The 16,243-nt window shown below is 47.2% G+C and overlaps 1 pseudogene; it reads right to left on the bottom strand.

Annotated features, from left to right (window-relative positions):
• The window catches only part of LOC147110197 (uncharacterized), a 51,894-nt pseudogene extending 39,278 nt beyond the window's left edge, over positions 1–12,616 (bottom strand).
• Positions 12,617–16,243: the final 3,627 nt, after the last annotated feature.

Here is a 16,243-nt window from a genome sequence, read left to right as displayed (position 1 = left end):
CCGCCAACCCGAAAATGATGCGTTTATCCCTACTCTCCGTTTTCTGTCCGTCAACCAATCCTCTATCCATGCTGATAAATTACCCTCAACCGCATGAGCCCTTATCTTGCATAACAACCTTTTATGTGGCACCTTATCGAATGCCTTTTGGAAATCCAAATTTACAATCTACCCTGCGAGTTACATCCTCAAAAAACTCTAATAAATTTGTTAAACACGATTTCTCTTTCATAAAACCATGTTGACTCTGCCTAATGATATTACGATTTTCTAAATGCCCTGTTACCACTTCCTTAATAATGGATTCCAGCATTTTCTCGACAATTGATGTCAAGCTAATTGGACGGTAGTTCGATGTTTTCTCTCTCCCTCCTTTCTTGAATAGCGGTGTTACATTTGCTACCTTCCAATCCGCTGGGACTGTTCTAGAATCTAGGGAATTGTGGAAAATCACAACCAATGCACCCACTATCTCTGCAGTTATCTCTTGTAGAACCCGAGGATGTAGGGGTCCAGGGGATGTGTTGGCTTTCAGTCCCATTATTTTCTCAAGTACTTTTTCTCTACTGTTCTTAATCATTTCCCTTCCTTTCATTTGCCCCTTGGTGCCCCACTATTTTTGGTATGTTTTTGTGTCTTCTACTGTGAAATCAGATACAAAATATTTGTTTAAGGTCTCTGCCATTTCCTTATTCCCCATTATAATTTCTCCTGTCTCAGCTCCTAAGGGATCAATGCTTACTTTTGCTACTTTCTTCCGTTCTACATACTTGTAGATACTCTTACAATCTGTTCTTATATTTCTTGCTACTTTACTCTCCTATTCTATTTTGTCCCTTTTTATCAATGTTTTAGTCATTCTTTGATGGTCCCTAAAGCTTATTACTATTCTTTGTAACATTATAAGCCTCTTTTAATCCAATACTATCCTTAACTTCTTCAGTTAGCCAAGGATGGATCAGTTTTCAACAGGAGTTTTTAATTCTTCACTGAGAATATTGGAATATGTTTTTAAATGTTTGCCACTGTTTATCTACCATCAGATCTTCTAATCTAATTTTCCAATCTACCATAGCCAACACACCACTCATACCTATGTAATTGACTTTATTTAAGTTTAAGACACTAGTTCAGACATAAGTATTTCACTCTCAAGCCCAATGTGATATTCTATCATATTATGATCACTCTTTCCCAGAGGATCCTTTACTATGAGATAACTGAAGCCTCCCATCCCTGGTATGATTCTGGTAAATCTCCTTTGCAACTTCTCTAAGGCTTTGACATTCCTTCTAAAGTGCAGTGCACAGATTTGGGCACAATACGCTAGCTGAGGCCTAAACAGTGATTTATAAAGGTTTACCATAATTTCCTTGCGTTGGTACTCCATGCCGCTATTGATAAAGCCTAGGGTCCCAAATGATTTATTAATAGACTTAACAATATGCCCTGCCACCTTCAAAGATTTGAGTATGTGAATCCCAAGGTGTCTGTTGCCTCTCCTCAGTTTTCCTTCCAAAATGCATCACTTCACACTGTTCTGCATTAAATTTCATCTGCAATGTGACTTCCCATTTCATTAGTCTATCTACATCTTCCTGAAAACTTCTATCCTTTTCACTGTTTACTACGTTTCCAAGCTTTGTGTCATCTGCAAACATTGAAATTATGCCCCCAATTGTCAAAGTCCAGATCATAAAGAGCAGGGGTCTTAATACTGACCCCTGGGGGATACCACTGTATACTTCCCTCCAGTCTCATAAACAACCATTCAGCACTACTCTTTGCTTTCTGTCTCATGGCCAATTTTGAATCAACGCTAACATTCCCCCTTTGGTCCCATGGGCTTCAATTTTGCTAACAAGTCTATTACGTCGCACTTTATCAAACACCTTTGAGACTGTAACAGAAAACAAATGATACTTTGGCTACAGTTCCCAATTTTGGTCAGAATCCTTACATTTTGGTTCTTGTTTTGCCACCGACATTGTGGTCCATTTGATACCGAGTTCCTTGGCATATTCATCACCATACCAGACCAGCAGCTCGCACCGAGGAGGAACAGGCTTGCAGGTCCTGTAATAAATTTTGCCGCAGTGCTGAAAGGCTACAAGGTTCTGCTCCTCCTCCTTTCTGGCACAGTTAACAAACCTGGAACATAACATACAAATATTTAAGTGGCCAAAAATAAGTTAAAATTGTGAAATGAATACAGAATGTAAAGCATATTAGTATAGTGAGTTAGAATGAGAGAACATGTCCCCAGCCATGGACAAATTTCAAATTCAAACATACTGTCAGGAGAGGACACTCAAAGGTAGATTTTGCCGAACCTGTCGGGAAGAAGGCGGGACTTCCCCTTTCGGGTTTTTGACCCGCCTACTTCGACGTCCGGCCAATCGACGCAATTTTCCCTTGATTGACCTTGTTGAGCCCGCCCAGCGGGCTCAGCAGGCCAATTAAGGGCCACCCGGCAACAGGTGACGTAACAGACTGAAATTTCATCTGTCAGGAGTTCTTGACAGATGAAATATCAGTGTTTTACAGCTGTTTGAAGCTGTGAAACACTGACACTCTGAGTTCTAAGCGGAGTCCTTCTACGCAGACTCAGTTAGAACTGTCACCGGCACTCAAAGCTGAAGACTGTCACTTTTGACAGATCGCAGCCGTTCAGCTTTCAGTTCCGGCTGAGTGATGGGCTCCCGACGGCTACAGGAAGAAAGGCTGTTAAGATAAGTACAGGTAAAAGTTCTTTACACACTTTAGACACACCAAACACACTTACCTTTGCACTCATGCACCCATCACTTACCTGAGCGCCGATATCGCGACCCCTCCAACTACTTCAACCCGACGGCCCGCCTCACTAACCTGGCGTGATTTGGAGCCATCAGGAAACCCACACGAAACCCCTCAAAATAGGGATTAGGCTAAAAAATGCCTGTTAACTACCTGTTAATAGGCAGTTAATTGGCACTAATCCCTTCCCGCCTGGTTTCGGCGGGTCCCAGTGCGGGGCGAGTACCCGCCGCCCCTGAAACTTACGTGGGGCTGGGTATTGGGCGGGATGGTGTCGGGACCCCCAAATTTGGGATTTCCCCCCCCCTCCACATGCCTGAAACCCCGCCTGACGGCTCTCCGAAAATCTAGCCCTCAGTGTAGATACGAAAGATAATGGGAAAAAATTCAGTATCGCCCCGTTTGGGGCGCCATTATTGGCCACGAGCAAAGTTTAGCGCCTGGTGCTAATCATCGCCTCCGACAGCAAACTTGGCTTTCATCGCCCCTGGAGGTGATTGGTGCGCTAAATCAGGCACTTCACACCTGTCTTAAGGCGCAAAGGCCGAGGAGCGAGGCGCTACCTCAGAGTGCTGGCGAAGCAAGGAAGGGCAAATCAAAATAAACCTGCAAAGTGCTGCTCAGTACTCAAAACTCCTTCACACAGCGTTGAATCTCTCCAGAAGTCTCTCTCTCTCTCTCAGAATGCATGGTGCAAAAATGTCAGACAAAAAAAGGCAGCAAGCGGTCGCCTTTAAATAGCGCTCCCCTAGTCCCTTTCTGACAGCATAACGCTCCCCTCAACCTGTCATTGCTAGCGGCAGGCGGTAAAGCAGGGGGCGCCACTCAATATCCGGTCCGGGACACTAAAGGGTCGTTGCGCACTCGACTGACGTCACTATCTGCCGGCGCAGGAGATCGTGGCGGTAGTGTTTAGCGCCGCCGCAAAATGTCTGCTTAATTTAGCGAGCGGCGCAAACATCGTCGTGCCCGGGCGCTAGTTGCTTTGCGCCCCATTAGCGCCCTCTTAAGGCACTAACGGGAGGCGCAAACAACTGAATTTTTCCCCCAATGGCCCCAATATTTCCAAGGAGGGAGTGTCTGACAGGGGGTGGGGGAGGTGCAGCGATCCAGAAATATGGGTTTCCCGGAGTTCCTGCTGAATTTAACGCCTCGAGCTGATTGAGAATTTTGGCTCGTTTTCTCGGCCACAGCCACCCAGAATGAGAGGCTGACTGGCTGTTGGGTGGGATATTGTTCTGGGCGGATCAAATGAAATGGGACAAATGATCTTCTTCATCCGTTACTATCTTGTGATCCTCACTATATGGTATCAGTCTTCCCTCACCTCATCCAATTTGATGTAGATTCATCCTTCGCATCAATGTATTCAAAATCCTTGTTGGATTTGCTAATCTGCAGAAAGGTGTTTTGATAAAAAGACTGAATTAATAAAAATTTTAAAAGCAACTTTATCTTTATATTAGGCTTAACACGTATTGCAAGATTCTAGTACATAGCCTCCCAATTCTTTGAGTAAAAATTGACCTTCCTCTTACCTGTGTCCTGTGATTATACCTTTTCATCCGAGTGCCCAGATCAGCATGATGGCTGGGACTGAAATGATGTAGCATAGGAGCTCGAAAAATAGTATAATGGTGCTGAACAGTTTCAGGAAGCTTTGTAAAGTTGGGAAACGTCCCTGAATTACTGCATTGTCAGAGCACTACTGTTCAATACATTCTGAAACTAGGAATGATGAGAGTTGGTTGAGGTGATGCCTGACTCACCTCTGTCCATAAATACAATGACAGCAGGCTCTGGGAATCTCCTGGAACTGCTTTAATAGGATAATACCTGAATTAGAGCAGCAGGACTAAATTAATCAGAAGATGAACAAAGTACAAGGGACTGGAATGTAGGCTCATTCTTAGTTGACCTTGGCTCCAGTACAAAGCCATTGGATTAAAATGATAACAGCTACAAGGTCACCCAATACCAACAGGCTCTATTCCTCAAAAACAGGAGCGGGGAATCAATAGACAGAGGTCTAGAAATTGGATAAGGCCCAAAAACAGGTGCGGGCAGCACAATGTGCCCACGCCCGTTCAAAGTAGCGCAGGCAGCACATAAAATTCATGCTGCCTGCTCATTATAATGATTGTAGCGCTGAAATGTGCTGCTGATTGTCTTAGTGCTGATTCAGGGGCCAATATTGGGTGGAGTCTAGTGGCCAATAAAGTTTGTTCAAGGCTCTAATACAGGGGAAGTGCTTTTTTGCACAAACACCTCATTGTCATTGTGGAGAAAACCATGGCCCAATAGCCAAGAAAAAGGGCAAGGAGATTTTCTGATGTGGCACTGGAGGCCTTGATCCTGGAGGTTCTATGACATCCTCAGGTCCTCTACCAACAGGGGGCAGGAGGCCCGCGGACACAAGAAGGCTGTGGGTGGAGACTGCTGAAGCCATCAGTATGATGAGTGTTGGATCCAGTGCTGCAAAATGTTTAGTGACCTCACACGACTGGTCAAGGTGAGCAAATGCATCTTCAAATACCATATCCCACCATCTGTGCCATTAATCGCACACACTGTTCAATGCACCACACCCCCACCAACAATCTCTAGCCAGCACCACTCATACCTCACACACTTACCACTGCTGCAAGACTTACAGCCACATCTCACACCTTGCACAAACTGACAGCTATTCAACCATGGCAGGCACATCACCCAAACATATTGTACCACACTCACTGACACTTCCCTTTCTCTTGCAGGCCAACTTGCCGCACAACCTCCGGGAGCACCAGCAGATGGGTGAAGGGTCATCGGGTGGCAGTTCTGTCAACAAGGGCAAACGGCGATGACGAAGTCCAGCACCGCCTTCAGTGTGCCAGTGCAGCCTTCGGTCGCCTCAGGAAGAGAGTGTTTGAAGACCAGGACCTCAAACCCGGCACCAAGCTCATGGTCTACAGAGCAGCAGTGATACCCGCCCTCCTGTATGCCTCAGAGACATGGACCATTTACAGCAGGCACCTCAAAGCACTGGAGAGGTACCACCAACGCTGCCTCCGCAAGATCCTGCAAATCCATTGGCAGGATAGGCGCACCAACGTCAGTGTTCTCGCTCAGGCCAACATTCCCAGCCTCGAAGCTTTGACCACGCTCGATCAGCTCCGATGGACAAGTCACATCGTCCACATGCCCGATACGAGACTCCCAAAACAAGCGCTCTACTCGGAGCTCTGACACGGCAAGAGGGCCCCAGGTGGGCAGAGGAAATGCTTCAAGGACACCCTCAAAGCTTCCTTGAAAAAGTGCAACGTCCCCACCAACACCTGGGAATCCCTGGCCCAAGACCGCACAAAATGGAGGAGAAGCATCCAGGAAGGCACTGAACACCTAGAGTCTCTTCGCCGGGAGGAAGCGGCAATCAAGCGCAGGCAGCACAAGGAGTGCACGTCAACCCAAGCACCCCAGCCACCTGCCCCTGCAAACACCGTCTGCCCCACCTGTGACAGAGACTGTAGGTCCTGCATTGGACTCATCAGTCACCTGAGAACTCATGTTTAATGTGGAAGCAAGTCATCCTCGGTTCCGCCTAAGAAGTAAGAAGAAGGGTAAGTCAGAATTGAGAACCTCATGGACTTGAAGGAAGTAGAGCTCGCAATAATTGTTGGGGCAGTGACAGAGTCCGTGGTGAGCGCGGAAGTGAAAAACATTGCTGATGATGACGGTATGCTTATACCTAATCCTTCTTCTCACAGCCCACTATCCCTCATCCCACAATCTCTTTTCACTTGCACGCTGCTGATGGTGTATGCATGGATATCTGGATTTCCCTCCTACTTCAACACAACCCGACCCTTGTACATTTCTCCTTTCAGATACCCAAGCACTGTCAGTAGCCCAGCCTGTCTCTGAAGTTCTGGAGGAGGAGAGTGATGGAGGAGAAGAAGACACAGCGGCACTGGAACTGACACTCGCAGATACCAGCTCAGCAAATGGCACTGCCCGTACTTTAGGTGGTAGTATAGAGGCAGGATCTGCACGTGGTGAATCACCAGGCATGAGTGGGCTGCAGCCAAGCCAGGGGGAAAGTGTAGCTCGGGTGCCAGCTCCCCGCAGGATGAGATTATGCACGAGTTCTGCTGCACAGGACTCAGATGATATTCTCGATGGGGTAGCCTTCAGAAGATGGGTGATGGGCATGCACACAGAAATGCTTGGTGTAATGGCAAGCCTGCCAGAGAGCCTCTGGTAAGTGTCAAGCAGCATGGAGGAGTCCGGCTCCAATATTATGGGTTTTTGCGTTGGGTTTGGAGCCCATGATTTCCAGGGTGGAAATAATAGGCAACTCAATTAGATAACTTGTTGACCCAACCGTGATGCTGGGTGTGATGGGCGAACTCACATTTCCATTGTAGCACAACAGAAGCGACCCAACGTCTCACTGCTGCAGTGGAAGCGCAGACTGCTCTCCTGCAGTCTCAACTTGTTGCCACGCAAGCTCAGACTGATGCCATTGTGGCTGGGTTTACGAGTGTGGAAAAGTGCTTGCAGATTGTCACAGCAGTCCAGCAATCTGTGCTCCAACAGGTGGCTAATAGTGCTGAGGCCCCATCCCGAGGGAGTGGCAGTGGCCCCGTGGAGCAAGAACCTGCTGTCCTCTCGCAAGAAGACAGCATTCGTACTCCCACCACTGCCACCCTGCCAGTGCGCTTGCACCAGCCAGCCCAGACTTCTGCCGCCCATACCAAAGTGGCACAGTCTATAGCCGGGCTTTCTAGGGCCAGAGCTGCTCAAGGTCGTCCTGCAGGCCCATCTGTAGTCTCCCCACTGAAAGTCAGCAGCTTTCCACCAGCTGCTGCAGCCACTGGGGGAGCACTTTGTTGGAGCACTAGAGTAGGAAAAGGCACACTTAAGACAGACACTAAGGGAATGCACAAGGGTGATTAGTTGACTTTGTTCTTTTGATTTGAATTTGATAAATTTATAAATTATGTTTGAAATGTGTGTTTTGTGCTGGCTCTCATTTCAGCTTTGTGCCCAGGAGGACGCTGTGATGTTCTGTGACAGAGGGATGGTAAGATGGGGAAGTGGTGAGCAACGGGGATCTGGGGTTTCACTCACTGCAACCAGAGTCTCTTGAGGTGCTCATGGACAGCCCATCTGGATCGGGGATGTGCTGCCTGCCTGCTCACTTCCTCCTCCTCCTCCTCCTCCTCTCTTATTTATCAGGATAGCATCTTTGTTATCAAGATAGGCTAAAAGAGTTGGGACTCTACACTTTAGGGAAGCGTAGACTTAAGGGGAATTTGATTGAGGTTCAGAAGATAATGAAGGGGTGAAGGGAATGATTGTGTTCCAGCTGATAGTTTGTTTCAATTAAATAGGTTAGGAAGGAGTAGGGGTCACAAATTTAAGTTGTATAAGGCTAGATCTAGGTTAGCTGTCAGGAGGTGGTTCTTTTCCCATAGAATAGTGGACCTCAGGAACAGGCTGCCGTCTCGTGTGGTGGACACGGACTCGCTGAATTCTTTCAAGTGAGAGCTGGACTTGTTTCTGGCTGGGGCAGAGATCACCTCTTACAGAAGGTAGGGACTGCAGGGAATTCAGGACCAGAGTGATCTCCTGGACTAGTTTCGATCACCTAGTTAGGTTGGAAAGGAATTTCCCAGATTTTTCTTTCCCAAATTAGCCTTGGTAATTTATGGTTTTGGGTGGGATGGAGTGTATATATTGTGATACACAAGGCATCGCAATTGTATGGGACAGGCTTGATGGACCCGTGGTGGCATGGGCTGTGCCCTCATGTGGACAAGTTGTGGAGCATGCAGCAGACCACCACGAAATGGGAAACCCGCTCCGGCCTGTACTGGAGGGCTCCTCCTGAGCGGTCAAGGCAGTGGAACTGTTGCTTGAGAACCTCAATGGTCTGCTCGATGAGACTCCTCATGGCAGCATGGCTGTCGTTATATGAGTGTTGGCCATGATTGGTATGGTTATGGAGGGAACTCATCAGCCAGGAGCAGAGTGGATAGCCCTTGTCCCTAAGCAGCCACCCTCGGGTTTGACGTGGTGGTTCAAAGACTGCTGGCAAAGCGGTCTGGTGCAGGATGAAGGAATCATGGCTGCTGCCACGATACCGGGCATTCACCGTCATGATGTGCTGGACATGGTCCCACAAGTGCACATTAAGTGAGTTGTAGCCCTTGCAGTTACGGAGTATCTCAGGATTGGTATGCGGTGCCCGCAAAGCCACAAGTGTGCAGTCGATGCCGCACTGCACCATGAGGAAGCCCGCTAGCCTGGCAAAGCCACATGCACGCTCCTCCTACTTCTCTCTGTTTGGAGAGAAGACAATGAAGTCCCTTCTCCTGGAGTAGACAGCTTTGTGACTTCCTGGTTGCAGCGATGGACAGCAAACTGGGAGATGTTAGCTATGTCTCCTGGTCCAGACTGGCGAAAAAATTTAGGGCCACGGTGACTTCAGGGCCACTGGGAGAGCCGCTGAGCTCTGAGACTGCATGTTCAGCTGCAGGAGGTGGCAGAGTTCTGTGACTGCCTCCTTGGTGAAGCAGAGCCTCCTAATACACTGCTCCTGGCTTAAGCACAGGTAGAAGAAGTGCTCTTGGAAGACCTCCGCTCCATCTCCGTCATACTCGAGCACGAGGGGGACTGCAAGTAGAGACCCCATGACTGGGAGCAAGTGGTGTGAGCAGAAGCCTTTAAATGAGTAGCAAGGTCCCTGTCACCTCAACAACATTAAATAACTGTAGAAAGCTCCAAACAGCCGCACAAATTGTGCCAGAGCCAGGACAGATCAAAAAGCAAGTCAGCTGTAAGTTGTTGATGATACCTTTAAATAGCAGACCTGGGAGGTCCTTCCTGCTGCTGAACATATAGTCAGCTGGTTGTGATAGGGAGAGGATGCAAAATGGAGTGGCATGTCAAAAATGGCAGATATTGTGTCAAACCAGCGTTCGACACTCATTGGGCTGGATTTTCCAAGCCCCGAGGAGGCAGGCATGGAGGCAGGACGGCCAGTAAAGTAGCAGAAGTGCCAGGAGGCGGGAAGATGTGCTGCTTCAGGTCCCGTCTCCTGGAGGCGGGAAAGGCATTAAATACTTTTAACTGCCTGTTAACAGGCAGAAAAAAGGATTAGTGCCATTTTACCTTCACAGCTGAAGGCTTCCCGACCTCGGAGAACCACGCCGGGTTGGAGGTGACATGGAGGAGGTCTTCGGCGGTCGGAGGTACCTGGAAGTAAGATGTAGAGGTGAGTGATGGGTGCAAGTGTGGAGTGGTAAGTATGTAAGGTGAGTGACAAGTGTAAAAAAATGGTCACTTACCTTGTTTTCTTCCTACAGCCTTCATCCTCATCCTCTCTGGATCGGGAGACCCGACATCCTCCTTGTCGATTTCACAGACTGGCTGTTGGATCCTCCGAACCAACAGCCATGTGAAATCCACAAATTGAAAGGTTTGATGAGTCCTGGACATAAGTACTCATCAAACTAGAGAATGTCAGTGTTTGACAGCTTCACAGAGCTGTCAAACGCTGATATTTTTTCTTTCAAGAAGTCTTGACAGATAGCACGTCTGACGTTGACGTGCTCTGTCAGTGACTTCCTCCCTAATTGGCCTGCTGAGCCAGCAGGATGGGCTTAACAAGGTCAATCAGGGGAAAATACTTCTGGTTGGTCAGACGAGGGTAGAGATGGGACATTGACACAAGCAACAGTCCCGCCTCCAACTTGTCTCCATTGAGAAAATCCAGCCCATTGATGTGACGAATTGTCTCATCTAACTATCTGGGGTATGCGCAGGCAACGGCAGCACTACCGACCTCGCAAACTGGCAGCCACCGCAGGACCCACCGAAAGCAAGGCAGCCACCATTTCTCAGCAAAACCAGCCTGACTAGCCAGTTCTGAAACTTCAGAATTCGCGGTCACGGAGTTCAATAATTGCCTCAGCTGGCAGGGGGGTGGGGAGGAATTCTAGTGAGGGATTTTGTTTCAGAGTGTGAACATGCTGCCTCAGCTGGGGGCGGGGCAGGTGGCAGAGTTTTTATAAATGGTTGGGAGTCTGCTATGGCCTCAGTGGGGTGAGAGGATTTTTCTCTCAGCACTGACACTATCAGCTGTGGGGAAGGTGCTGTGAATTTTGATACACCTTTGGTCTCAGTGGGGTGAATTGCAATTGTTTCCTCTGTGGTGGTGTTTGGTGGGTTTCAGTCAGATAGGAGCATGTTTGCTTTCTTGCTTCCTGATGGTGGTGAGTCATGTTCGGGTAGTTCCGTGGCTGCTCCCAGCCCTACAATAAACACACCCAGTAATCCGTTCTTCATTTGTGAACATTTCCATGTGCTGACAGGCTAAGTGAACACAAGAGGCCTCACAGCAAAGATTAATTCTGTCTTCACTCGCTGTCTACTTACCAGTAGGACTCACTGAGTAGCAACCAGGAATGGGAACCTTGGATAATTTATAGAAAATAAATTCCAATAAGTCCTGAACTTTTTTATAAAATAAGGAACTTGATAACGACAGTAGTCACTTACCGCCCATGAATACCCACTGACAGCCTCTGCTTCTTCATTTGATACTACTCCTTCATAGGGTCCAAAGTGAACGCCTTTGGGAATAACCTGCCCTTCATTCCATACACCAAGACCAGCTTTTCGAATTTTTGAAGTCGCTATGCTGAGACCCTCCGGAAGGGTTAAACGTGCTCTGTCTGGCTGACCGAATTCCACCACCGTGTCCTTTATGAACACTGGAGGACCATGCACAGGGCATTCTTCAATAAAAAATGTCTCGCAGTCTTCACAAACTAACACATAAAATAAAAATTGAAGATGGATCAGGATCTCAATTCATTATTCAGTGTTCATGAAGGTGAAAGGTGCTAGTACTGAGAAAGGATAGATTATCTGTCGTAGATTTGATTTTCCTCATTGTTTGATTGCAATTCAGTCTCCACACACAAGTACAATATTTCCATGATCTATCAGCTGGGGAAAACACTTGGGGCATCTTCCCTCTATGAAAATTACACCCAGTGCCAGTCAGATCTTCCCCCACTCTGTTGTATACAAGGGCTTGTTCTGGGCGACATGTTCGGTTCTTTACTCCAAGAAGGCAGTACTGACCACAATTAACAACAGCATTGCAAAAACTGTCAACAGTATCTCCAGGCTGTGCCGCACCAGATAAGATTAGGAGTGGGCAGCAAGGGAATTTTGCACAAGGAGGCTGAATTACCTCCTATAGCTTCCTCATTCTTTGAATGAAGTTCAACCTGCATATCCAGTAACAAAAGTCCCTCTAAACTATCAGGCAAATCACACTAGGGGACAGTGTCACTTCTCAAATTTGCCCTTTCAGTTAGGCCATCATCTTCTTCCCACACCCCTTCCCAAACCATGCTGACTCCTAACTTAATTCTGGCTGCACCGTCAATTCTTCGGAGATGGTTATTGTTTGCTGTTCATAAGTTTGAATGTTAGCTGCCGCTTGTCAGCCCAAGCCTGGATGTTGTCCAGGTCCTGCTGCAGGCTGGTATAGGATGCTTCAATATCTTAGACAAGGGGCTGCTATTCCCTATAATCAGGGGCCATTAGTTTATAATTACTGAAAGTCCTATTCTATTTTATTACAAGATTCCAGAATTATTATCAATAGTTTGGGGATCATATTTGTGATTGTTTTTCCTCAATGAAAAAGAACAATCGGTGCCTGTTTGTGGGCAAACACAGGCCTGCACTCCTGTCCCACCACTCTGACATGCTGTATTGCTCCACCAATCCCCCGGCCTACCAAGGCCATGTGTCATCACACCAAAACGCCCAATAAATTATTCCTGCCCTGAGGAAATGGATAGGTTAATTTGCACATACACAGGTAATCATCGTCACAAAGTTCCCTTTCTTCCGTATAAACTTTTCTCTCTCTATTTCTGAAACTGTATCTTCTGCTTTCAGTCTTTTTGGTTGTTTCATTTGCTGACCCCAAGATCTTTCCAGTGCAGACAACTGTGGAATAAATCAAAAATATCATGAAGAAAAATTGAACCAATTAATTTTAATATTCTTGCATGTAAGGTTTGTTTCTGGTTACACAGAAGATGCTGTAGACATTTACATAATAATGCAAGACATTGTGTTAATCTGATTTGAATGACTACGGTAGTGGTCACATTATCAACATAGAGCATCTCTTCCTCATTAAAAAAAATAATTATTCAAAATAGTAATACTTTACTGAAATCCTTTATTCCAGGACAAATACCTTTATTGGATTCACTACAAGATTCATTTTCACAAAGCAAGGTGCTCGTTTCTCTTTTGATCTTTTTAACTGGAGCTGTCTCTTCTATCGCTGAGGCATTGTCCTCAGTGAAGCCCCTGGAAACTTCAGCTTTATCCTCTTCTGATTGGGATGCAATCTGTGATGGGGCTTTTTGGTTCTGAAATGCAGAATATGACAGTAAAACTGTATCTCACCGCTTCTGAATGAAAGAATAGCTGCCTCAAGACTGCCTGTATGACTAAAGAGATTGTGTACAAGTCAAAGTGTTTGTCTATTTTTCCTGTTCGTTAGTTGTTTTCGAATATTTAATAAACAAAGCTACCCAACTACCCGTTGGATAAATGCAGTTGCTCCCTAGTGTAATACTGAGCCACACATATCAGAAAGTTCCCATGTTTGATACTGTACTCCTCTGTTAAGTTTGCTGATCTCAGCAAATGTGGTAAACTTAATAGAATCATAGAATGGTTACAGCACAGAGGTAGGCGATTTGGCCTGTCGAGCCCATGCTGGCTCTCTGCAAGAGCACTTCAGCTAGTCCCACTCCCTGCCCTCTCCCCAGAGCCCTGCACATTTATTTCCATCAGGTACTTATCCAATTCCCTATTGAAAGCCACAATGAATCTGCCTCCACCATCCTTTCAGGCAGTGAATTCCAGATCCTAACCACTCGCTGCGTAAAACAGTTTTCCTCATGTCGCCTTTGGTTCTTTTGCCAATCACCTTAAATCTGTGTCCTCTGATTCTCGACCCTTCCGCCAATGGGAACAGTTTCTATCTTCTATGTTTCTATGTTTCTCTCTATCTACTCTGTTTAAACCCCTCATGATTTTGAACTCTTCTATCAAATCTCATCTCAACCATTTCTGCTCTAAGAAGAACAACCCCAGCTTCTCCAGTCTATCCACATAACTGAAGTCCTTCATCCCTGGAACCATTCTCTAAGGCTTTCGCATCCTTCCTAAAGTGCGGTGCCCAGAATTGGACTCAATACTCCAGTTGAGGCCTGTAATGAAATCTGTTTGTTCTTGCCTGTATTCGTTCTTGCCTGTATTCGTTTTGCACTCATGTATATTACCCTCCCCCACACGGTGTATAGTTTCACTTCCTCTTTCCTGACTAACCTGCATGACTCATTCCTGCGAGCCAGTCAGTGTGTTGAGATGGTAGCTCTGATCTTAGTGATTAAAAGCCAACTTGTTAAAGTCTATAACTTCTAGTTTTGTGGTTATTGAAGGCACATCAATTTTAATCACTAAAGAATACTAGGATGGATCGACTCCTAAAACCAGAGCGTCTGGACTTGGATCCACATTCTGCTGAAGCATCAAATCAATTTGGACACTGGCTCAAATGCTTCGAACTCTTCGCGAGGGCCTCATCCGCTAGCGAGGTAGATAAACTGAGCCTACTGACTACTCGCGTTAATCATCGGATTTATTCGTTCATCCGGGACGCCACCTCTTACACGGAGGCCATCACTATCCTGAAGGCCCAATACCAGAGGCCAGTAAACGAAGTGTACGCCAGACATCTGCTGGCTACACGCAGGCAGCGACCTGAGGAATCAATGGACGATTTCTTACAGGGCCTAAAGGACTTGGTCCAGGACCGTAACTGCAAGGCCGTGACGGCCAACGTGTACTCTGACGAATTGGTCCGCGATTCCTTCATCACGGGCCTCAAATCGAATTATATCCGACAGAGACTGCTGGAGAAGGAGGTCCTGGACTTAAAAAAGGCAGTGGCCACTGCGCGATCGCTGGACGTGGCCCAGAAAAACTCTGACTCTTATTCTTCCGGCCATGCGGCCCTCACCGCCTCGTGCGTGCCGAGCGGGCCGCCATCTTGGAATCAGCCATCTTCCCCATCCAGGTCTCAGACCAGCTCTACACCGCCGGAGTCCCCACACAGAAGTTCACCCAGGAGTCCTACTACAGCGGCAATGTCTCGAGGCCCGAAATGCTACTTCTGCGGCCAGGCCAAGCACCCCAGGCAACGATGCCCAGCGAAGGACGCTACATGCTTCAAATGTAAGAAAAAGGGGCATTTTAGCAAAGTCTGCAGGGGGAATCCGATTTCCAACTCAGTCACCGCCTCGTGCGTGCCGCCATCTTGGGATCCGCCATCTTTTCCCGACTCAACGGCCGCCCAGGGCCCAACAGTGGCTTCGATCACGGTGGATCAATCCAGGCCACACCCGTTGACAAAATCTATGATGGACATACAGGTAAACGGGAATTTAACGAAATGTTTAATTGACTGTGGGAGTACCGAGAGTTTTATCCACCCTAGCCTGGTACGGCAGCACTCATTAACAGTAACCCCTACACGGAGCAGAATTGCTATGGCTGCTAAGCCCCACACTTCGGACATTTTGGGCTACTGTGTGGTAACACTGACTGTAAAAGGCACGGACTACAAGGATTTTAAACTCCTCATGATGCCAGAACTCTGTGTTAATGTAATCTTGGGCCTGGGCTTCCAGTGCCACCACGAAAGTGTCACGCTAGCATATGGCGGGTCCCAGCCACCACTCACAGTCTGTGGCCTATCAACCTTAAAAATCAGCCCGCCCTCTTTATTCGCTAATCTCGCTCCGAACTGTCGGCCCATAGCGACCAAAAGTAGACGGTACAGTCTGGAAGACAGACACTTTATCAAGGCGGAAGTGGACAGACTCCTGCGGGAAGGCATTATTAAATGCAGTACCAGTCCGTGGCGTGCCCAAGTAGTCATAGTTAAAAATAGCGAAAAGAAACGGATGGTAATTGACTACAGCCAGACTGTTAATATTTATACCCAGCTGGACGCCTACCCTTTACCCCGCATATCAGAAATGGTCAACCAGATCGCGCAATACCGAGTCTTCTCGACTATCGACCTCAAATCCGCGTATCACCAGCTCCCCATTAGAACGGAGGACCGCCCATACACCGCCTTTGAGGCGAACGGACGCCTCTACCATTTTCTCAGAGTGCCCTTCGGGGTAACAAATGGGGTCTCGGTCTTCCAACGTGAGATGGACCGCATGGTTGAGGAGAATAAACTACAAGCTACCTACCCCTATCTGGACAATGTCACTATCTGCGGGCACAACCAGCAAGACCACGATCTAAATCTTGCGAGATTTTTAAAAACTGC

This window comes from Somniosus microcephalus, chromosome 12 (genome assembly GCF_052327205.1).
Source record: "Somniosus microcephalus isolate GS21.2 chromosome 12, FLI_Smic_1.0, whole genome shotgun sequence".
In the NCBI taxonomy this organism is placed as follows: domain Eukaryota; kingdom Metazoa; phylum Chordata; class Chondrichthyes; order Squaliformes; family Somniosidae; genus Somniosus; species Somniosus microcephalus.
This window is presented reverse-complemented; position numbering and strand designations above follow the sequence as displayed.